The sequence below is a fragment of the Bos indicus genome, chromosome X (genome assembly GCF_029378745.1).
Source record: "Bos indicus isolate NIAB-ARS_2022 breed Sahiwal x Tharparkar chromosome X, NIAB-ARS_B.indTharparkar_mat_pri_1.0, whole genome shotgun sequence".
NCBI lineage: Eukaryota > Metazoa > Chordata > Mammalia > Artiodactyla > Bovidae > Bos > Bos indicus.
This window is the reverse complement of record NC_091789.1, coordinates 74,319,698-74,344,860: the sequence shown is the minus strand read 5'-3', so window position 1 is coordinate 74,344,860 and position 25,163 is coordinate 74,319,698. Positions and strand designations below refer to the sequence as shown.

The window sequence follows — 25,163 nt, the reverse complement described above, 5'->3', positions numbered from 1 at the left end:
TAAAACTCAACACTCAGAAAACTAAGATCACGGTATCTGGTCCCATCACTTCATGGCAAATAGATGGGGAAACAGTGGAAATAGTGAGAGATCTTATTTTGAGGGGCTCCAAAATCACTGCAGATGGTGATTGCAGCCATGAAATTAAAAGACACTTGCCCCTTGGAAGAAAAGTCATGACCAACCTAAACAGCATATTAAAAAGCAGAGACATCACTTCGACAACAAAGGTCCATCTAGTCAAAGCTATGGTTTTTCCAGTAATCATGTATGGATGTGAGAGTTGGCCTATAAAGAAAGCTGAGCTCCAAAGAATTGATGCTTTTGAACTGTGGTACTGGAGAGGACTCTTGAGAGTCCCTTGGACTGCAAGGAGATCAACCAGTCCATCCTAAAAGGAAATCAGTCCTGAATATTCATTGGAAGGACTGATGCTGAAGCTGAAATTCCAGTATTTTGGCCACCTGATGTGAAGAACTGATTCATTTGAAAAGACTCTGATGCTGGGAAAGATTGAAGGCAGAAGAAGGGGATGACAGAGGATGAGGTGGTTGGATGGCACCACCGACTCAATGGACATGAGTTTGAGTAAACTCCAGGAGTTGGTGATGGACAGTGAGGCCTGGTGTGCTGTAGTCCATTGGGTCTCAAACAGTCAGGCATGTCTATGCGGCTGGACTGACTAACTGACTGGACTTCTTCTGGACTAAAGAAAACATACCTTTTCCAAGTAATGAATGAGATTTGTTCCATAGCCCATAGAAGGTAAAGAACAATGTTACCCTCCAATCCAAACTCTACATTAACTTCCCTCTCTTTCCTATAAACACTCCTGCTACTTTCTTTCACTGAGACACTATTCAGAGTTCCTCCAGAATCTGTGATCCCTTAGTTGGAATTGTATTACCACAAATAAACTTTTTTTTTTTTTTTTTTTTGGCTTCTTTACATTTCATGGTACTTTGTGCTACATTTTTGACGTTCAAAGTGGGATCCAAAACAGTCATCCTCCCATCTCCAAAGCCACAATGGATTTAAGCAAGTTACTTGCAGAGCCCCTTATGCTCTGTCACCTCCCCAGCAGTACTGGGTCTGAGTGATAAGTTTTTAAGTCCCAAACTTCCCTCCTAGATTGAGGATGAGGCCCTTATTCTTGGTGTCTTTTGTTTGATCAATTGCTTGCTCCCTTTTGTTTAGTACTATAATGGGATGGTCAATGTCTAAGACTGTTATGGGGGAGGATTCTCACCCATCTGGGACTCCCGTTGGGTAACTATATAAAAAGTAATGGCAGCACCACTTATGCTTGGCTACGTAAATTGCAATGGTATAACAGAGATGACATAAAATTTATCTGCTCACAATGGGTAACTTCTGAAATTTCAAAATTGGTCTATTTTGTGCACAATTAGAAACTACAAGGTTTCAGTGCAGTTCAGTCACTCAATCGTGTCCAATTCATTGTCACCCATGAAACAAAGCACACCAGGCCATTCTGTACATCACCAACTCCTGGAGTCCACCTAAACCCATGTCCGCTGAGTCAGTGCTGCGATCCAGCCATCTCATCCTCTGTTGTCCCTTTCTCCTGCTGCCCTCAATCTTTCCCAGCATCAGGGTCTTTTCCAATGAGTCAACTCTTCGCATCAGGTGGCCAAACTATTGGAGTTTCAGCTTCAACATCAGTCCTTCCAATGAACACCCAGAACTGATCTCCTTTAGGATGAACTCGTTGGATCTCCTTGCAGTGCAAGGGACTCTCAAGAGTCTGCTCCAACACAACAGTTCAAAAGCATTAATTCTTCTGCGCTCAGCTTTCTTCACAGTCCTACTCTCACATCCACATATGACCACTGGAAAAACTACAGACTTGACTAGACGGACTTTGTTGGCAAAATAATGTCTCTGCTTTTGAATATGTTATCTAGGTTGGTCATAACTTTCCTTCCAAGGAGTAAGCATCTTTTAATTTCATGGCTGCAATCACCATCTGCAATGATTTCGGAATCCAGAAAAGTCAAGTCAGCCACTGTTTCCACTGTTTCCCCATTTATTTGCCATGAAGTGATGGGACCAGATGCCATGATCTTAGTTTTCTGAATGTTGAGCTTTAAACCAACTTTTTCGCTCTCCTCTTTCACTTTCATCAAGAGGCTCTTTAGGGCTTCTTCACTTTCTGCCATAAGGGTGGTGTCATCTGCATATCTGAGGTTATTTATGTTTCTCCCGGCAATCTTGATTCCAGCTTGTGCTTCCTCCAGACAAGTGTTTCTCATGATGTACTCTGCATATAAGTTAAATAAGTAGGGTGACAATATACAGCCTTAAAGAACTCCTTTTCCTATTTGGAACCAGTCTGTTGTTTCATGTCCAGTTCTAACTGTTGCTTCCTGACCTGCATACAGGTTTCTCAAGGGGCAGGTCAGGTGGTCTGGGATTCCCATCTCTTTCAGAATTTTCCACAGTGTATTGTGACCCACACAGTCAAAGGCTTTGGCATAGTCAATAAAGCAGAAATAGATGTTTTTCTGGAACTCTCTTGCTTTTTCTATGATCCAGCAAATGTTGGCAATTTGATCTCTGGTTCCTCTGCCTTTTCTCAAACCAGCTTGAACATCTGGAAGTTTACTGTTCACATATTGCTGAAGCCTGGCTTGGAGAATTTTAAGCATTACTTTACTAGTGTGTGAGATTAGTGCAATTGTGCGATACTTTGAGCATTCTTTGGAATTGCCTTTCTTTGGGATTGGAATGAAAACTGACCTTTTCCAGTCCTGTGGCCACTGCTGAGTTTTCCAAATTTGCTGGCATATGAGTACAGCACTTTCACAGCATCATCTTTCAGATTTGAAAGAGCTCAACTGGAATGCCATAACCTCCACTAGCTTTGTTCATAGTCATGCTTTCTAAGGCCCACTTGACTTCACATTCCAGGATGTCTGGCTCTAGGTCAGTGATCACACCATCGTGATTATCTGGGTCATGAAGATGTTTTTGTATAGTTCTTCTGTGTATTCTTGCCACCTCTTCTTAATATCTTCTGCTTCTGTTAGGTCCATACCATTTTTGTCCTTTATTGAACCCATCTTTGCATGAAATGTTCCCTTGGTATCTCTAATTTTCTTGAAGAGATCTCTAGTCTTTCCCATTGTATTGTTTTCCTCTATTTCTTTGCAATGATCACTGAGGAAGGCTTTCTTGTCTCTCCTATTTTTTGGAATTCTGCATTCAGATGCTTATATCTTTCCTTTTCTCCTTTGCTTTTTACTTCCCTTCTTTTCACAGCTATTTGTAAGGCTTCCACAGACAGCCATTTTGCTTTTTTGCATTTCTTTTTATTGGGGATGGTCTTGATACCTGTCTCCTGTACAATGTCACGAACTGCCGTCCACAGTTCTTCAGGCTCTCTATCAGATCTAGTCCCTTAAACCTATTTCTCACTTCCACTGTATAGTCATAAAGGATTTGATTTAGGTCATACCTGAATGGTCTAGTGGTTTTCCCTACTTTCTTCAATTTAAGTCTGAATTTGGCAATAAGGAGTTCATGATCTGAGCCACAGTCAGCTCCTGGTCTTGTTTGTGCTGACTGTGTAGAGCTTCTCTATCTTTGGCTGCACAGGATATAATCAATCTTATTTTGGTGTTGACCATCTGGTGATGTCCATGTGTAGAGTCTTCTCTTGTGTTGTTGGAAGAGGGTGTTTGCTATGACCAGTTCTTGGCAGAACTCTATTAGCCTTTGCCCTGCTTCACTCTGAACTCCAAGGCCAAATTTGCTTGTTTCTCCAGGTGTTTCTTGACTTCCTACTTTTGCATTCCAGTCCCCTATAATGAAAAGGACATCTTTTTGGGGGTGTTAGTTCTAGAAGGTCTTGTAGGTCTTCACAGAACTGTTCAACTTCAGCTTCTTCAGTGTTACTGGTCAGGGCATAGTCTTGAATTACCATGATATTGAATGGTTTGCCTTGGAAACGGATAGAGACCATTCTGTTCTTTTTGAGATTGCATCCAAGTACTGCATTTCAGATTCTTTTGTTGACTACGATGGCTACTCCATTTTTTCTAAGGGATTCCTGCCCACAGTAGTAGATATGATTATCATCTGAGTTAAATTCACCCATTCCAGTCCATCTTAATTCACTGATTCCTAGAATGTTGGTGTTCACTCTTCATCTCCTGTTTGACCACTTCCAATTTGCTTTGATTCATGCACCTAACATTCCAGGTTCCTATGCAATATTGCTCTTTACAGCATCGAACCTTGCTTCTATCACCAGTTCCATCCACAACTGGGTGTTGTTTTTCCTTTGGCTCCATCCCTTCATTCTTCACGGAGTTATTTCTCCACTGATCTCCAGCAGCATATTGAGCACCTACCAACCTGGGGAGTTCATCTTTCAGTGTCCTATCTTTTTGCCTTTTCATACTGTTCATGGGGTTCTCAAGGCAAGAATACTGAAGTGGTTTGCCGTTCCCTTCTCCAGTGGACCACATTCTGTGAGACCTCTCCACCATGACCCATCTGTCTTGGCTGGCCCCACACAGCATGGCTTAGTTTCACTGAGTTAGACAAGGCTGTGGTCCATGTGATCAGATTGGCTAGTTGTCTGTGATTGTGGCTTCAGTCTGTCTGCCCTCTGATGCCCTCTCGCAGTGCCTACCATCTTACTTGGTTTTCTCTTACCTTGGATGTGGGATATCTCTTCACAGCTGCTCCAGCAAAGCACAGCATTCTAAATACCCCAGAAAAGGCTGTATTTCTAAATATTCCAGAAAAGGCTCAAGAGCCCTCTTCCTCTTCTCTTTCTCTGTTGGCCCCTATGTATCCTAAACTCACTGAGCTGTCATTCTGTATTTCTGCTTCTCCTATTCTTCCTCCAAAATCTCTACCCCTACCTCCTCACTCTCCCATAAAAACTTTTCCCTTTGTCACTACTTTGAACACTGACAGCATTTTCTATCTCATAGACTATATGCCTTCATGCCCTGCAGAATTATGGGTCACAGCCAAGGATTTTCTCAAGGTCCCTGAGGACCCCCTCCACTTTGGAGAAGAATTTAACCTTGTGTTATAAACCTATGGTCCAGGATTCTATGACTTGTATCAACTAAACTGAATCTTAGCCAGAGAAAATCAAGCCAGACACTGCAAACTAATGCCAGCTGGCTTCACCCTTTAGATGTTATCTACAGAAAGGACATCAGTGTGATGGCACCAGCTTCTCAGTTGGCTCAAGCGCTTCATGAAGCAGTTCCTCATGCTTTTCCCTGCCCCATCAACTGGAAAAAGATTCAGTCTACTACATAAAGACCTGATAAAACTGTTCATGATTATCATTCACAGCTAACAACAGTATTCTGGGAATACTCCAGACTACGTGCTGGGTAAACAATACTCAACCCTCTTTAATTCAGTCTTTGTTAGGGAACAGATGAGAAACTTGGACTGCTGATGAAATGGGCACAATCAAATTGGGAAACAGTGGCCATATCTGATCTAATTAACTTGACTAATTAGCTATCTAAAACAATCAAATATACAGAAAATTGTAAGACAACTAAAATCATGAATTTGCAATTGCATCAACTGGTGGCTGCTGCTGCTCAGCAGCTACCTCAGTAGAAAGAACACAGAGTTCCCATAAGTGCCCCCTTCCAGAAGCCAAGTGCATGCCATTACTGTAAGTGAACTGGCCACTGGAAAAATTGCCTAAATTTAAAAAGAAGGTCCTGTTAGCAGCTCAAGGCCCCTTGTTCTTTTATCAAGAACTTTCTGAGCAATTTGAGACGTGCCCCCTTTTTATATACTCATGAATAGGGATGTTCCAAGAAAAGTGTCCAGAGAAGGCAATGGCACCCCACTCCAATACTCTTGCCTGGAAAATCCCATGGACGGAGGAGCCTGGTAGGCTTCAGTCCTTGGGGTCGCTAAGAGTCGGACACGACTGAGCAACTTCACTTTCTCTTTTCACTTTCATGCATTGGAGAAGGAAATGGCAACCCACTCCAGTGTTCTTGCCTGGAGAATCCCAGGGACAAGGAAGCCTCGTGGGCTGCCGTCTATGGGGTCACACAGAGTCAGACACGACTGAAGCGACTTAGCAGCAGCAGCATTGCCATACATTAACGAGAATCAGCAAAAGGTGCTTAAGGAAAGTGTCAAGGTCTTCCTAGTACTCCCACTGAGAGAACTGTACCTTTTTATAGGAGCTGAAGCTATTACTGCCATTTTGAACACAGGAGCAATTTTGTCTGGCGCGAAGCCCGCCAGGCTCAAAGCCCCACTTCCTCAGAATACAGAAAAGGTACAAATGATGGGAGTTTTGAGCAAACAGACCCCTCATCTTTCAAGATAAGCTCTTTTCAGGAAATTCTCCAGTTCCTTCTTGCTCCTTCTGTTCATGTACACCTTTTCAGTCAAGATCTCCTGGAAAAATTACAACCTAATATTTCCTTTTCTCCAAAAGGGGAAATACACTTATAAATCCTTGACTTCTCAAGGTCTACTTTTAACTCTAGTCCTAATATTGAGATTTCCCTCCTTGCTCCTGTCTTTTCAACTCCCAATTACAAGTATCTGCTAAATTCTGTTCTTATCTATGGTCCATCTCTTTAACATAGGAAGCATTAATTCAGCACCTCCAATTAAGATCTAGGTAGACCCAAATAAACCTTTGCCTCAAATGATAACTTCTCAGTCTTCAGGACCTGGAAGGAATTCATCTCATTGTCAAGGCACATCTCCAGAAGGGCCTCATAATCCCATACACTAATTCCAGTAATACATTAGTTCTTTCCATATACAAGTCTTATGGCCAACACCAGCATTTTGTTCAAAATTATAAAGCCATAAACAATACAGTCAAACCATGTCACCCTGTGGTCCCCAACCCTCACACCATTCTCAAGTTAGTCCCTCTAAACACAAAGTTTCTTTTTGTTTTTTTTGGGGGGGTTTTGTTTTTGTTTTTTAATAATCAGAAACTTATGCAATGCTTTCTTCAGAACTCCTATACATCCACATAGTTCAGTACCTGTTTGCCTTTATGTGGTGCATGTGTGCACGCTCAGTAGCTTCAATTGTGTCTAATTCTTTGCGACCCTATGAACTGCAGCCCAGCAGGCTTTCTCTGTCCATGGGATTCTCCAGGTAAGAATACTGGAGTGGGTTACTGTGCCCTCCTCCAGGGAGAAGGACATCAACTTACTTGGACCATTATGCTTCAGAGCTACACAAAAAACTCTACTTACTTTTCAGAGATACTGAAACCAGACTTGGCTGATTTATATTGTGCCCATAGCTCTACATAACTCTAATATGGGGATGACCTTTTATTACAGTCCCATACTGAGAGAGCAAACCTCAAGGGTAGCCTACACTGCCTCATTCAGCTAGCACACAAAAAACATTAGGTGTCAAAGGTTAAGTTTCAAATTTTGAAATATAAACAAAGAAAAGCAGAGTGTTCCTGCTTACTACCCAATTCTACAAGGATTACCTTACAACCCACTGAAGACTGAACAACAGCACAATCTGAGAGGAAAGTAAGACAATAACAGGATGCTCTGTGCTTTGGACAAGAAGGTCCCTTAGATAGTTAAATATATATCTCTGGGAAATTTTTAATGAGCCCAGATTCTTGCATCTTCATATACACAGAGAATTACTAAAGTCATTAACTTGAGATATCTGTTCTTTATGATTTGCAGTAAACTTTCAGGAAAATGTATGTTGGCCTGCACATATTCTCCAGCTAAGAAATCATATATATATACTGGCTTCTCTCCTACCTCTGTGGGGCTTCTCTGGTCTCTCAGGCAGTAAAAAATCTGCCTGCAATGTGGGAGACTCGGGTTCGATCCCTAGCAGTTCCCCCAGAGCTATGGAGGGGCTGTCTCCTGGGCATATAAAAAAGTGTTCATTAAGGTTCCTGAATAAAACTTCAACTCATACTGAGTTTGCGTGTTTTTCCTTAAGTCAACAAAACCCAGATAGAATACTTAAATTATTTAAGATCCACCCCTCAACCAAGACTAATGCTGGATCCTATAAGCATCCAAGGCATATCACAGTTTCCCATTCCTGTCACCAAGTGCCAGTTAAGAGGCCTTCTCAGGCTAGTAGGTTATTGTAGAACTTCAGTTCAATTCAGTCACTCAGTCATGTCCAACTCTTTGTGATCCCAGGGACTAGGGCACACCAGGCTTCCCCATCCATTACCATCTCCCGGAGCTTGCTCAAACTCACGACCATCCAGTCAGTGATGCCACCCATCCATCTCATTCTCTATCGATCCCTTCTCTTCCTGCCTTCAATCTTTCCCAGCATCAGGGTCTTTTCCAATGATCCAGTTCTTCGCATTAGGGGGCCAAAGTACTGGAGCTTCAGCTTCAGTCCTTGCAATGAATATTCAGAACTGATTTCCTTTAGGATTGACTGGTTTGATCTCCTTGCAGTCCAAGGGACTCTCAAGAGTCTTCTCCAACACCACAATTCAAAAGTATCAATTCTTTGGTGCTCAGCTTTCTTTATGGTTGACTTCTCACATCCATACATGATTACTGGAAAAACCATAGCTTTGACTAGATGGACCTTTGTTGGCAAAATAATGTCTCTGTTTTTTAATATGCTGTCTAGGTTGGACACAGCTTCTCTTCCAAGGAGCAAGTGTCTTTTAATTTCATGGCTGCAGCCACCATCTGCAGTGATTCTGGAGCCCAGGAAAATAAAATCTGTCACTGTTTCCATTGTTGCCCAATCTATTTGCCATGAAGTGATGGAACTGGATGCCATGATCTTAGTTTTTTTAATGTTGAATTTTAAGCCAGCTTTTTCACTCTCTTCTTTCACCTTCATCAAGAGGCTCTTTAGTTCTCTTCACTTTCTGCCATAAGGGTGGTATCATCTGCATATATGAGGTTACTGATATTTCTCCCGGCAATCTTGATTCCAGCTTGTGCTTCATCCATCCTGGCATTTGCATGATGTACTCTGGAAGGACTGATGCTGAAGCTGAAACTCCAATATTTTGGCCACCTGATGTGAAGAACTGACTCATTTGAAAATACCCTAGTGCTGGGAAAGATTGAAGGTGGGAGGAGAAGGGGAAGACAGAGGATGAGATGGTTGGATGGTATCACTGACTCGACGGATACAAGCTTGAGTAAACGCTGGGATTGGTGATGGACAGGGAGGCCTGGTGTGCTGCAATCCATGGGGTTGCAAAGAGTCAGACATGACTGAGCAACTGAACTGAACTGAACTTGCTCTGCATATAAGTTAAATAAGCAAGGTGACAATATACAGCCTTGTGGGGCTCCTTTCCCAATTGGGCACTAGGCCATTGTTTTATGTCTGGTTCTAACTGTTGCTTCTTGATATGCATACAAATTTCTCAGGAGGCAGCTAAGCTGGTCTGGTATTCCCATCTCTTTAAGAATTTTCCACAGTTTGTTCTGATTCACACAGTAAAAGGCTTTGGCAAGGTAGATATTTTTCTGGAATTCTCTTGCTTTTCCTATGATCCAGCAGATGCTGGCCATTTGATCTCTGGTTCCTCTGCCTTTCCTAAATCCAGCTTCAATATCTGGAAGTTCTAGGTTCGCACACTTTTGAAGCCTCACTTGGAGAATTTTGAGCATTACTTTGCTAGCGTGTGAGATGAGTACAATTGTGTGGTAATTTGAACATTCTTTGGCATTGCCTTTCTTTGGGATTGGAATGAAAGTTGACATTTTCCAGTCCTGTGGCCACTGATGAGTTTTCCAAATTTGCTGGCATGTTGAGTGCAGCACTTTCAAAGCATCATCATTTAGGATTTGAAATAGCCCAGCTGGAATTCCATCATCTCCAGTAGCTTAGTAGTACTGCTTCATAAGGCCCACTTGACTTCACATTCCAGGATGTCTGGCTTTAGGTGAATGATCACACCATCATGGTCATCTGGGTCATTAATACCTTTTCTGTAGAGTTCTTCTGTATATTCTTTTTGTTTGTTTGTTTGTTTGTTTTTCTTCTGTATATTCTTGTCACCACTTCTTAACATCTTCTGCTTTGGTTAGGTACATACCATTTCTGTCCTTTATCAAGCCCATCTTTGCATGAAATGTTCCCTTGGTATCTCTAATTTTCTTGAAGAGATCTCTAGTCTTTTCCGTTCTATTGTTTTCTTTTATTTCTTTGCACTGATCACTTAGGAAGGCTTTCCTATCTCTCCTTGCTATTCTTTGGAACTCTGCATTCAAATGGGTATATTTTTTTCTTTTTTCCTTTGCCTTTCACTTGTCTTCTTTTCTCAGCTATTTATAAGGCCTCCTCAGACAACCATTTTGCCTTTTTGTATTTCTTTTTCGTGGGGATGGTCTTGATCCCTGCCTCCTGTACAATGTCACGAACTTCCATCCATAGTTCTTCAGGAACTCTGTCTATCAAATCTAATCCCTTGAATCTATTTCTCACTTCCACTGTATAATCATAAGGGATTTGATTTAGGTCATACCTGAATGGTCTAGTGGTTTTCCCTACTTTCTTCAATTTAAGTCTGAATTTTGCAATAAGGAGTTCATGATCTGAGCCACAGTCAGCTCCTGGTCTTGTTTTTGTTGACTGTATAGAGCTTCTCCATCCTCGGCTGCAAAGAATATAATCAATATGATTTCAGTAATGACCATCTGGTGATGCCCACTGTAGAAGCTGGGTTCCCAATTTCTCCTTTTATACAAAACCCATTTATTCCTTTTCAAATGATGAGACCAAATCCTCTTGTTTGGAATTATGACATTGAGTCAGCCTTTAAAACTTTAACAACTAAATTGATCACTGCCCCTCCTATAGGAAACCCTAGTGATTGTCTTCCCTTTCTACTATGAAGTTACATGAAGTTAACAGAAATACCCTTGGTGTGCTTGTTCAGCCCAAGGGGAAAATGCTCACCTATCAGCTATTATATCCAAAAGTTGGAACTCAACTCAAGGACATCCACCTTGCCTTTGAGCAATAGCAACCACTGCTACTCTTCTGTGGGCCACAGAAGAGACAGTTACAGGGTCTTCTTTACAAGTGTTTGTCTCTCACTCTATTGCGGCCCTCGTGAACTCATACTACACACAACACTTAATATGTTAGTGGACTGAAGCCTCATGAAATATTGTTTTCCTCTCCAAATGTCACTTTTGTCTCATGGAAACTCCCTAAATCCTGCTCTTCTCTTACCATCAGCAACAGATGAGACCCCACATGACTGCATAACCACAAGTATCTCCTGACTGGTCCACATCCAGATTTACAAGAAACACCTTTAGACAACTGCAGTGCTTCTTAGTTTACTTATGACTCCTACCTAAGAAATAATGATGGACATCTGAAAATTGGATATACTGTGTCTATTCCTTTCACTTTAATAGAATCCAAAGCTTAGCCCTTTATTTCTTCAGCCCAAATTGAAGCTGACCTATAAGCACTAACTCATGCCTGCACTCAGGTCTCTGACAAACATGCTAACAATTACAGAGCAGGTATGCTTTTGGAGTAGCTCATGACTTTGGAATGCTTTGGAAATAGAGAAGTCTCCTGCTCCCAGGGTGAAATGAAATTGAAAATGATCCCTTTGTTAAGGTCTTACTGGATGCAATCCTGCTGTCACAACTGGCAATAATAAAGGTCCTAGTGCATTCCAAAGACAACACTGAGGAAGAAAAGGGGACCAGTTAGTAGATAAAACTACTAAGGTAGCAGCATTACAAGATTACAAGATTCAGGCTCCACAAAGGAACCTCCTGTTGGTCATTCTATTCACACCGTGTTAGCTATTACTTGGACAGGCACCCAACATCTAAAGGATATTATCAGAGATGGGCAATTGCATGCTACATGTAAGGAACAGAGGTGAGTTTCTGAAGGATACACATTTGATCAACATATTGGGCTTTGGTATGGGCCAAATGGCTGCTCTGCTCTTTCTGAAGCCACTCAAGCAACCATATTAAAATTAACATATCAAATGACTCATGGGGGAACTAATAAAATGAAAACCTGTGGAAAACAATACTTTTGGAAACCTTTTTCACAGTAGTGACCAAAATACGTCAGAGGTGTCAGATCTGTCCTAAGTACATTGCAGGAAAATCTACTAATACTTCTCAAGGCCACTTTCCTTTGCCTCCTGGTTCCTTTGTTATCTGGCAACTAGATTATGTCCAGCTGCCTCTCTCTCAAGGATATAAATATACATGTTCTGGTGATGGTTTGTATGTGTTTTCATTGGTTAGAATCATTTCCTTACAAACAAGCAACTGCCCTTGCAGTGGACAAAGGACTGTTGGAAAGGACTATTCCTACCTGAGGAATTCCCCTGAAATTATGTAGTGAAAACAGTATGCATTTCACTGGAAAAATTCTAAATGCTGTTTGTGATCTGGCCTATACTACATTTCCACTGTGCCTATTATCTCCAATCTTCTGGTCTAGGGGAAAGACTAATGGCTTAATTTACAAAACTCAATCAGCAAAATTCTCTAAGGCCTTTGGCCTTCCTTGGCTTAAATTGCTACTCACAGTTATATTAAACATTTGAAATAATTACTGGAAGACACAAGATTTGTGAATCAGGATCACATGAGCCACTTCTAGTCAAGGGAGATCTTTTACATTATTGTCAAAATATCATTAAGACTCTGAAGAAAAATGAGCATCCGGTTGAAAAATCTTTCCACATCCAGGGGATGAAGGTATAGAACACCACAATTTACACCCAGGAGACTATGTTTATTGGAAAAGACATCTTTTAACAGACTCCTTACAGATCAGATGAAAGGGGTCCTATCACATATTATAAACCAATCCCTGTGCTGCTAAACTTTAAAGCATTGATTCTTGAATTTGTTTCACATTTTAAAAAGACTTCTCCAACTGAATGTGCCTCTGAAAAAGTTGGAGACCTAAAGCTAAATTAGACCCAGAAGTAAAGCAGATAACACCTGATATAGATGGCTGTTCCAAGACTCTAGACCAAGCCAATACTCTTCATGATCTCCATCAGTGAAATATCTCTGATTAACCTTGTTCTAATTCTGGTTACCAAAGAGTTATGATATGTCCTCTATTCTGTAATATCTGATGAAGCATCAACTTAACACTCATTATACTTCTTCTAACATTATAGACACACTTTCAAGGACTGAAAATTTTCATAAACAGGTGTACACCTAGAATGATAATTCAGAAGAACGGACCCTGGCCCTTTTGCCTCTTAATTCTGACAATGAAGGACTGAGGAGAATCTAACTTTTGGGACTCTTCCTTGTGGCTACAGGTTTATTAATGTTCTATGCCCTACTACATACAGTGGGCATCCTCCATTGGTGGTAATTCTATGAAAACCACAGATCTTGCTTGAACTCTGCTAGGAATAAGCCTCTGGCTCCAATTATTGGGCATCTGATTTATCTATTCAGCTTGGGATTCTTTCACTAACCAAGGCCAATAAGCCACCCTTACTCCTCTATATTGTAAAATTAAGAGGCTGACTTTTCTTAGGATAGTTCTTTCACTACAATTATGTTATTATTATTTCTCTTAATATCCATCCAGACACCTTACGCCTAGGAAAATTATCTCTTAGTTCACATTTCCCAAAGTCTAGCCACTATAGGAAATCTAACAAACCGTTGGATATATCATCAGTGTACCCCAGATTACTCACTGAATTCTGAGATCCCCTTACCTTAGCTATCTCCAATACTACTGGTATCACTGCACCATGTCTTGTGCAGAATTCATCTAGTCTCCCAGCATATCTGTTCACCTACTCAAATCCATAGCTCCCTTTTCCTGTATGATCAACAAACTGTGACAAACTGCTCAACAGTTCCTTAGGAATATTTGTTCCAAGGAAATCATGCAGTTACCTAGAAACATCATATCCAGCTTCCAAACACCCACCTTTACCTCACTGTGTAACAACAAAACATATTATCATGAAAACCCTCATTTTTTTCAGGATTAATATTTATGTTCTTAAAGAGCTGGCACAGTGTCAAATGTGCTTAATAAATGCCTGATGCATGAATGTTTTCCGGCCAAAAGAAAATACAGGAAAAAAGTATATGGAATATTTTAGTTAACAATTAATCAAAGTTGAATACTACTACCTATGTACAAAATAATATACCTGTGAATCAAAACTTACTGCTACATCATCATATGCTACTAATTTAACAGATTTAGTTTCGACATACAATTGTGCGAACATTACTCTTAAATAATAATACAACTATTTTTTGTCAACTTGAAAACAATCTTCCAAGTCAACCTATAAAGGTACATACACACATATTGCAAAGAGTCAGACACGACTGAGCAACTGAATTGAACTGAAATATATACATATATATATATATATCTCCATGCATAAATGTCTTACTTGAAGAATCACAAACCGGAGAGAAGTGAAAACTATCTTTGTATATTTTTACTATAATGCACTTTATCAGTTTCACTAATAGTCTTTTAGTTGGGCATGTCCAAAAATTAGTCTTTTTGTTTTGCTTTCCACATACCAAGTTTAATCTCTGTCCTGAGTTTTAAACTACTAAATACTTTCAAAGGTTTATTACTAGTTATGGTCATTTCTCCAGATTTATGCTTTTAATCTTTTTTTTTTTTTAATCTTTAAGATTGAATTTTATAGTCAACACATTACTTATAGAAAATTTGATAGCACCTTCAAAATTTATTTAAAATTATTTGTTTTGATCTTTCTGGCTTTCTAATTATACATAATCCTGTTCTTTTTTTTTTTTACCCCAATAGGTTAGTCCTTTGAAACATAGCTATATAACTACTCACTGTCACTGCTTCACAGGTTTAAGAAGGGCAATTCTGTTTTATACCTTTCATGGGGTCCTCAAGGCAAGAATACTCAAGTGGTTTGCTATTCCCTTCTCCAGGTGTGTATGCAGGTAAAGAAGCAATAGTTAGAACGGGTCATGGAACAATAAACTGGTTCCAAATCAGGAAAGGAATATGTCAAGGCTATATATTGTCACCCTGCTTATTTAACTTATATGCAGAGTACATCATGGGAAATGCTGGGCTGGATGAAACACAAGCTGGAATCAAGATTGCAGGTAAAAATACCAAAAACCTTAGATATGCAGATGACACCACCCTTGTGGCAGAAAGCAAAGAACTAAGGAGCCTCTTGATGGAAGTGAAAGAGGAGAGTGAAAAAGTTGGCTTAAAACTCAACATTCAGAAAACTAAGATCATGTCATCCAGTCCCATCACTTCATGGCAAATAGATGGGGAAACAATGGAAACAGTGACAGACTTTTGTTTTGCGGGGGCTCCAAAACCACTGCAAATGGTAGCTGCAGCCATGAAATTAAAAGACGCTTGTTCCTTGGAAGAAAAGCTATGACCAAACTAGACAGCATATTAAAAAGCAGAGACAGTACTTTGCAGACAAAGGTCCAAATAGTCAAGGCTATGGTTTTTCCAGTAGTCATGTATGGATGTGAGAGTTGGACTATAAACAAAGCTGAGTGCTGAAGAATTGATGCTTTTGAACTGTGGTGCTGGAGAAGACTCTTGAGAGTCCCTTGGACTGCAAGGAGATCCAACCAGTCCATCCTAAAGGAAATCAGTCCTGAATATTCATTGGAAGGACTGATGTTGAAGCTGAAACTCCAATACTTTGGCCACCTCATGTGAAGAACTGACTCATTTGAAAAGACCCTGATGCTGGGAAAGATTGAAGGCAGGAGGAGAAGGGGACAACAGGGAATGAGATGGTTGGAAGGCATCACCAACTAGATGGACATGAGTCTGAGCAAGCTCTGAGAGCTGGTGATGGACAGAGAAGCCTGGCAAGTTCCAGTCCATGGGGTCACAAAGAGAACGACACGACTGAGCAACTGAACTGAACTGAATTCTGTTTCAATATATCTGTTCAGATACTTGTGTGTGTGTGTGGCCACACCGCACAGGCCTGTGGGATCTTAGTTCTCTGATCAAGGATCAAAAGCACAGCTTTAACCACTGGACCTCCAGGGAATTCCCCTTAAAGAGTTACCTTTTAAAGAGATTCTCAGGATAAGCAAGAGTATACTGCCTCTAAGTTACTCTATTCGTCAGGTATTTAAAAACAATGATGAGACTCTGCTGGGCTTCCCAAGTGGGCACAGTCATAAAGAATCCACCTACCAATGTAAGACATGCAAAAACGTGGGTTCAAACCCTGGGTTGGGAAGATCCCCTGCAGAAGGAAATGGCAACCCACTCCAGTATTCTTGCCTGGGAAATCCCATGGACAGAGGAACATGGCGGGCTACAGTCCATGGAGTCGCAGAGTTGGACACGACTGAGCATGCAGGCAGCCACAAGAGACTCTGCTCTAAAGTAAATTAGCTGTTAAAACACACTCATGTTCAAATCAAAGTATAAAAAACAGAGTCCAATTTAAGTATGAATCATCTTTGAAGTATTTACCATTTCAGGTTACCTGTGTTTTTGAACATCAGCTCATCTTTATCAAAACTCAATGTTATATCTTCCTTTCTATTTCTTCTAACTTAACAGACACAGACTTCTATCCATAAACACTGTCTTACATATTAAATATCTGTTCCATCCCTCAATCACACTGTAAGCTCCCTGAGGAAAAGGATCATGTCTTATGATTCTTTTTTTTTTTTTTTTTAGGTTTCTTTCTTTTCTTTTTTAATTTAATTTAATTTTATTTTATTCTTTATAACCCCAGTATCTAGCATATTATCCAGAACATAATTAATCCTGGAAAAATTTGTGGAATGGAATGACTGAATTTATAATCTCAATGAATTAAATGTAAAAAATAATTTCAGTAGTAACTACCAGAGATTTTCCTTATATTTTATTAATATTCTTACTTGAAACATTTAAAAACTTTGAAACTTAATTTCATAAAGTATTTGCAGTAGTCATCCTACTTATGATTTCTGACAATTTTAAATTCTAACAGCCAATAGAAATTCAATTCTTTCAAAATCATTTGAAAAATACACAGCTTGGGTCATTCATAAGATATTTTTCAAAATAAGTCTTTGTAAATTCTTAATACTTCAAATATTTCATGGGATTTACTTCAAATTTTCTTTTTTATTTTTTACAGTTAGACTCCTAACCCTAAATTTTGTCAGGAGATTAGTACAAACAACTTTGTAAATGACATTCTAAAACCATTTGTCTAAACGGTGACACACAGGCAATTTTTTTAACATTTTAAAGGACTGGAAAAGAAAAGAAGCGCAAGGCAAAGGAGAAAAGGAAAGATATACACGACTGAATGCAGTGTTCCAAAGAACAGCAAGGAGAGATAAGAAAGCCTTCCTCAGTGACCAGTGTGAAGAAATAGAGGAAAACAATAGAATGGGAAGGACTAGAGATCTCTTCAAGAAAATTAGAGATACCAAGGCACTATTTCATGCAAAGATGGGCTCAGTAAAGGACAGAAATGGTAGGGACCAAACAGAAGCAGGATATTAAGAAGAGGTGGCAAGAATACCCAGAAGAACTATACAAAAAAGATCTTCATGACCCAGATAACCACGATGTCGTGGTCACTCACCTAGAGCCAGACATCCTGGAATGTGAAGTCAAGTGGGCCTTAGGAAGCATCACTATGAACAAAGCTACTGGAGGTGATGGAATTCCAGTTGAGCTATTTCAAATCCTAAAAGATGATGCTGTGTATGTGCTGCACTCAATATGCCAGCAAACCTGGAAAACTCAGCAGTGGCCACAGGAATGGAAAATGTCAGTTTTCATTCCAATCCCAAAGAAAGGCAATTCCAAAGAATGCTCAAACTACCTCACAATTGCACTCATCTCACATGCTAGTGAAGTAGTGCTCAAAATTCTCCAAGCCCAGCTTCAGTAATACGTGAACTGTGAACTTCCAGATGTTCAAGCTGGTTTTAGAAATGGCAGAAGAACCAGCGACCAAACTGCCAGCATCTGCTGGATCATCAAAAAAGCAAGAGAATTCCAGAAAAACATCTATTTCTGCTTTATTGACTATGCCAAAGTCTTTGACTGTGTGGATCACAATACACTGTGGAAAATTCTTCAAGAGATGGGAATACCAGACCACCTGACCTGAATCTTGAGAAACCTGTATGCAGGTCAGGAAGCAACAGTTAGAACTGGACATGGAACAACAGACTGGCTCCAAATACGAAAAGGAGTACGTCAAGGCTGTATATCGTCACCCTGCTTATTTAACTTATATGCAGAGTACATCATGAGAAACACTTGGCTGGATGAAGCACAAGCTGGAATCAAGTTTGCAGGGAAAAATATCAATAATCTCAGATATGCAGATGACACCACCCTTATGGCAGAAAGGGAGAACTAAAGAGCCTCTTGATGAAAGTGAAAGAGGAGAGTGAAAATTTTGGCTTAAAGCTCAACATTCAGAAAACTAAGATCATGGCATCTGGTCCCATCACTTCATGGCAAATAGATGGGGAAACAATGGAAACAGTGGCAGACTTGATTTTCATGTGTTCCAAAACCACTGCAGATGGTGGCTGCAGTCATGAAATTAAAAGACGCTTGCTCCTTGGAAGAAAAGCTATGACCAACCTAAACAGCATATTAAAAAGCAGAGACATTACTTTGCCAAGAAAGGTCTGTCTAGTCAAAGCTATGGTTTTTCCAGTAGTCACGTATGGATGTGAGAGTTGGACTATAAAGAAAGCTGAGCACCGAAAAATTGATGCTTTTCAACTGTGGTGTTGGAGGAGACTGCCAGGAGATCCAACCAGTCCATCCTAAGGGAAATCAGTCCTGAGTATTCACTTGAAGGACTGATGCTAAAACTGAAACTCCAATACTTTGGCCACATGATGGGAAGCACCAACTTATTGGAAAAGATCCTGATGCTGGGAAAGACTGAAGGTGGGAGAAGGGGATGACAGAGGATGAGATGGTTGGATGGCATCACTGACACAATGGACATGAATTTGAGCAGCCTTCGACAGTTGGTGATGGACAGGGAAGCCTGGAGTGCTACAGTCCATGTGGTTGCAAAGGGTCAGATACGACTGAGCAACTGAACTAAACCAAGCTGGCCTAACAAAGAAAGAACAAACTAAAATTATCTATACTATGGGCCTATAACTGCTGCAGTACACACAGAATATTGCTTTCCCCTGATTATGTTCACAATTTCATAACACTCAAGCTGTATTTTCAATTTACTTGTACTCCAATGTTCCTGTATCCTTGTAAATTAAAAAAAAAAAAATGCCAGCAGAATAGATTATTTTCCATGCTTTTTGAAACCAATAATTTTACTAGCAGAAACTTGCCATCTCCCTGAAGGCAGGAAGAAGAGTATGCTAGATTTTTAGATGCTGTTAACTCTAATAACAGACTAATGAATACTTAGTTCACTTTTTGGAACTCGCATTATTCACCCAAATCTTTTTCAATATTTCACTTGTGCCATACTGTTACAAGTATTTAAAACAAATAAAGTCAAGTACACTACTTTTTAAAACATAGAATCTAAAAATGTAAAATCTGAAACAATGATGATGACATTTCTGTTCCTCTCAAATTAAAAAGAGATAATGACTCTAAAGTTACTAAGTTTATTCAATTAGAATCAGTCTTCAAAGTAATACCCTAATTCAAGATCACTCTAAATCTTCAGAGACATTATTTCTAGAAAAACATTCATGCCATGGCCCTCTTAATAATCTTTCTGCAACATAGAGCCCAATAGTTTAAATAAAAAGGCTGAAGTCAGCCCTATTGCTATCTAGACAAACCCATGCTTCCCAGAGACTGCTTACATGTAATGTACAGTATGTTAAAATTGGTCACATAAGGTATTACTGATGTTGCTATCCAGCTTCTGAACAATCTCGCTATGAAAATAATGAGGATAAACGTAATTTCAAAATTTTACTAGTTGTTTTAGTATACACCTCAGAAAAGTTAGAGGTGAAATACACAAAATCAAACACTAGTAACTTGAAGGATAACTTGTTAACCCAGAAAATCAACCTGTAGACTCTGAATTATTTCAACGTCAAGAACTGAGAGACCCCAGTTCAAAGGCAACTCATTAGGAAAAATGTTTCCTTTCCCATGCAGCAAAAATGACTGTAGAAGAGCACTAAATAAAAGCAAAAGGGACACATGCCTCCAAAGAATAATCCTCTTTAACTGCCATAATCTAATGCCAGGAGTAAGGAGAGGTACCTAAAGCAAAAATAAGACTCAAATAGAATTCCCATATATACTGAGGCTCTACTCTTGACAGCTGATTTGAATAGGAGGAAATCTATTACTATTTTTTAAAACTACCAATATTTTTGAAAAGCAAAGGAGAAGGAGTTATCAGTGAACTTGTGAGTAATTTCACAGGAGTATGGAATTAGAACATTCAGTTCAGTTCAGTCGCTCAGTCGTGTCTGACTCTTTGCGACCCCATGAATAGCAGCACGCCAGACCTCCCTGTCCATCACCAACTCCCGGAGTTCACTCAGACTCATGTCCATCGAGTCAGTGATGCCATCCAGCCATCTCATCCTCTGTCGTCCCCTTCTCCTACTGCCCCCAATCCCTCCCAGCATCAGAGTCTTTTCCAATGAGTCAACTCTTTGCATGAGGTAGCCAAAGTACTGGAGTTTCAGCTTTCGCATCAGTCCTTCCAAAGAAATCCCAGGGCTGATCTCCTTCAGAATGGACTGGTTGGATCTCCTTGCAGTCCAAGGGACTCTCAAGAGTCTTCTCCAACACCACAGTTCAAAAGCATCAATTCTTTGGCACTCAGCCTTCTTCACAGTCCAACTCTCACATCCATACATGACCACAGGAAAAACCATAGCCTTGACTAGATGGACCTTTGTTGGCAAAGTAATGTCTCTGCTTTTGAATATGCTATCTAGGTTGGTCATAACTTTCCTTACTATCCCAGAAAAAAATAAAGTTTTAAAAAGTTTTCTATCAGCCTAAATTTGCTGGTTGTTGTGATATAATATACTGTCCCTTCTGACATTTCCTTGTGATTATGAAGAATGGGCAGATATACAGTTAATTGGTTTTCAGCTTTCAAGGTATAAACCCAGAACAATAAGCAAATGAATTATATCTAGTAACTAACACAGCAATCTACACATGCAGGCATTTAATGATCATTTGCTGAATAAATGCAAAATAACATTTAGAACCAATTAAAACTAATCTGAGTATCATCATGTTTTTAAAAGGACTGGTAGTTGTGCAAATGATAGGTTACTATGAGTTGAACTAAGCATATCAATATTATATGTACATTAGAAGGTATCTGTGGAACATTTTAAAACTTTGGTCCAATGACAGTAAAGCAGCTTCCCCGGTTACTGTTCAGGCAGGAATTTGTTTACTCTCCTTGGTTGAAATCAGAGCTAATGACTTTAATGATTCTAAATAGCTCCAAAATGTTCCCCATGCTAAGACACTGGTCATCTGGTCAGTCTAATGCAAACTATAACATATGCTTTGGAAAATTTTACTTTCAAAAGATACTACAGATGAACACACATTTTTACATGGCATGTGTACATACATGGTATTCTTTAGTAGCGATTCTCACCGTATTAATTTCTTAGAGATATGAGGTCCTTGTAATTTCATTAAAATACAACCTTGGGGAATGTGAAACAAGTTTAAATTTTCCATTGAGTTATTTATCAGAGTAAAAGAAGTCCTTTGTGTAAGACACCTAAATGTTATTTTATTAAAAACGACAATAACTTTATTATTCTTGTCAGATAGTATATGCAAAGAACAATTATTTTATTTACTTCTCAAAATAATCAGAGATAAACACATTAATTTCCATTTTATATACAAGGAAACTGAAGACCTTTATTCTGCTTCTGCACTTTTCTCAGAAATCAGTTGAGCCTATTTGAGTGGACTATTTCTGAATTCCCTATTCTGTTCCACTGATCTATATGTTTATTCTTCCAATATCACACTGCTTTAATTTGTTGTTACTGCCTTGCAACCCTATATTGAGTGATTTCTTGCATTTTAGTTTTTCCAAAACTGTTTTAGATACTGTAAGCCCTATGCTTTTATATATGAAATTGAGAATTAACCTGTCTATGTCTACAAAAAAAACCTTCTTGGATTTTATTGACCTTTATTTTGAGGAAATATAGCTATTCAATCAGCAGTTCTGATTTACTGATCTGATATGGTTGTCAACAACTTGTCTATGTCTTCTCATCTTCAATATAATCTTTATAAGGGGGACAACAATGTATACATGGAAAAACATGAATTTAAAATTCTCTCAGTTCAAATTCCAACTGTGCCTTCCACTGATTTTTGTCTTTCTCATCTGTTAAAAAGATACACCTTTTCATACCAAACTGGTTTGAAGAGTTAGTAAAACTGAAGAGATAATAAATGTTGTTTCTTTTTCCCTTAAGACATACATTTAAGATGGAATGGATTCCAACGTCTTTTTGACTAAAAAATTTACATTAGGTGCTAATACTACTACATATCCTCTTAAAGTCTGTCCCCAACCACTTTACAGGAAAGAGAGATAGGTCCCATAGTAAGAATAATTATTTGTGGCCTTTGAAATTTTTGTTAGTGAAGGGATATTTTATTCACAATGGCGTCACTATCCCCTTAGCTAGTAGTAAGGTATGCAGATTACTTAGCTTCCAAATTATAAGGTTAAAACAGGTCACTAAACTTTTTTTTCTTTTATAGAAAAGGAAATTCCTCAAATCTACACAGAAAGAGTATACAAGATACTTCAAATACTTCCTCTGCTCCCATCATATCTTAGAACAACAGAATAAAACATACAAAACACATAACTCACAGAAGATTTATTTTACAGCTAATTGCTGGCTTAGGAATTGACAGACGCTTTTTTTCCTGTTGGATAATGAGAACTACATGACTGTTTTTCCTTTTGGCATAGAGCTGTGGCTCTTTGTCATTAGCTGTACATCACAATCACCTAGGAAATGATGCCCAGACACTCACCAGATTAGTTAAATATGAATCTCTGTGAGTTAGGCACCATCATGGAAATTTTTTTTTAATTCCCAGATATCTCTGATCTATGCTGTTGTTATTTAGTCACTAAGTCGTATCCAACTCTTTTGAGACCCCATGGATTGTAGCCCACCAAGTTCCTCTGTCCATGGGATTTCCCAGGCAACAATATTGGAGTGGGTTGCCATTTCCTTCTCCAGGGGATCTTCCTGACCCAGGGATTGAACCTGTGTTTCCTGCATTGGCAGGTGTATTTTTTACCACTGAGCCACCAGGGAAGCTCCATCCACTGTACGATCAGAACTAAAAACTACCAGCCCATGGAAATCGAGGACAAATTTGAAATTAAACTATATTTTAAATATGTAGCAGACCTTTAGAGCATCTTATCTGTGTTCTAGCTCACCCTCCAACCCCATCCTCCATCCTTTCCATATACCTGCTATGCTGTTTCCTCTTATCCTGAATATCAAAATAATTTTTATTGGCTCTTATCTCCTATAAACCATCGAAATACTTTGTGAAATGGAAGCAAGGAATTCCCTCTCAATCTCTTTCTCTCTCCCTCACATACCAACACACACACACACACATACACACACACACACACACACAGCAGGACCTACTTCAAATGTACAGATAAGAGTTAAAATCTAGCAGCAAAATCAGTTGCTTAGAATGCCTCCAGGGCAATTCAGAACACATCTCTATTATCTACAAAAGCCAGTTCAAACTTAGCTCTAAATCTCTCTCCTGGGACCTCCCTGGTGGTCCAGTGGTTAGGAATCTGCCTGCAAATGCAGGAAATGTGGGTTCAACCCCTGGTCTGGAAGGGTCCCACATGTCATTGAGGAGCAACTGAGCCTGTGCTCTAGAGCTCACGAGCTGCAACAACTGAAGCCCGCACACCTACAGCCAGTGCTCTACAACAAAAGAAGCCACTGCAGTGAGAAGCCTGAGTACCACAACTAGAGAGTAGCCCCGACTCACAGCAACTGGAGAAAGCCCACAAGCAGCAAAGAAGACTCAATGGAGCCAAAAATAAAATAAATCTCTTTTCTTTTCAACTCTCTTTCCACCTAAAAACAAACCAAAAGAAAATATAGACAAAGAAAATAAAACCATCATCAAGAACAGTAAATTATCTTTGGAAATCACATAAATGTATAAACATTATACAGCAAATTTTGACAAAGTACTAAAAGTTAAGACCTCAAGAATGCAAGTACTTACCAGACTTTGAGAACTGCTGGCTAAAGATAATGACAGCATCCACCAAGAGAGAAATTACAAGAACAGGAAAAAAAATCTTATATTTCCCTCTCAAAATTATACATGAGAGAGACTAAAAGGGGTGGTACTGAAACAATATGGCCGGACAAAGCAATAGAACCAAGTCAGGCCTTATTTTGGAATGGTGAGGTAATGATTACCTCTCTTGAAGAAAAAAATCAAGGTAGGGAAATACAGAGGCTCTGCCCTGAAGGAACTGGCCTGAATATTTCCAGACCAGACTGGCTTAAAGTAAGATAGTCTTGGAAAAACTGGGAAGGCATTAGTGGTGGGCTGGGGTCAGGGCCCTGTTGGCCACTCCCCTCCTTCTAGTCCAAATAAACCTGGTGAGAGTATATAAGAAAAACAGATATCCCTGTTCTCTTTATTGCATTCTAGAAAAAAGCACCAGTCACTATTTTCAGCACAGCCCTCTGCACTCGTGGGCTGCTATTTAAGATGAATACTGATAAAGCAAAAATTTCAGGCTAAAGCACTAATTTAAAAGCACTGAAAAACTTTTCAGCTAGTAATAAGTGTATTCACCTTTAGAAGTAAAGATTTTAAGCATGCCAAGCATAGCCAGAAATCTTTATAGAGTGGTTTGCTCTAGTTTAAGACACTACTGGGCCACTGTTGTTTTAGCTTTCTATCTCCCTACGCTGCAAATATTTATCTTTATACTAGTCTAGTGGCTAACATCGGAGAAGGCAATGACACTCCACTCCAGTACTCTTGCCTGGAAAATCCCATGGACGGAGGAGCCTGGTAGGCTGCAGTCAATGGGGTCGTGAAGAGTCAGACACAACTGAGCGACTTCACTTTCA

General features: G+C 39.5%; 1 protein-coding gene across 27 annotated transcripts in view; it reads right to left on the bottom strand.

Moving 5' to 3' along the window:
• The window catches only part of RPS6KA6 (ribosomal protein S6 kinase A6), a 388,962-nt gene that overhangs the window by 169,098 nt on the left and 194,701 nt on the right, over window positions 1-25,163 (bottom strand). Inside the window, exon 2 of one of the 27 annotated variants that reach the window (XM_070784481.1) lies at window positions 24,055-24,143. The exons of the other annotated variants lie outside the window; for them this stretch is intronic. The gene's annotated coding sequence lies outside the window, so the exon portion shown is untranslated. The remainder of the gene's footprint in view (window positions 1-24,054; window positions 24,144-25,163) is intronic. 27 annotated transcript variants of the gene reach the window in all.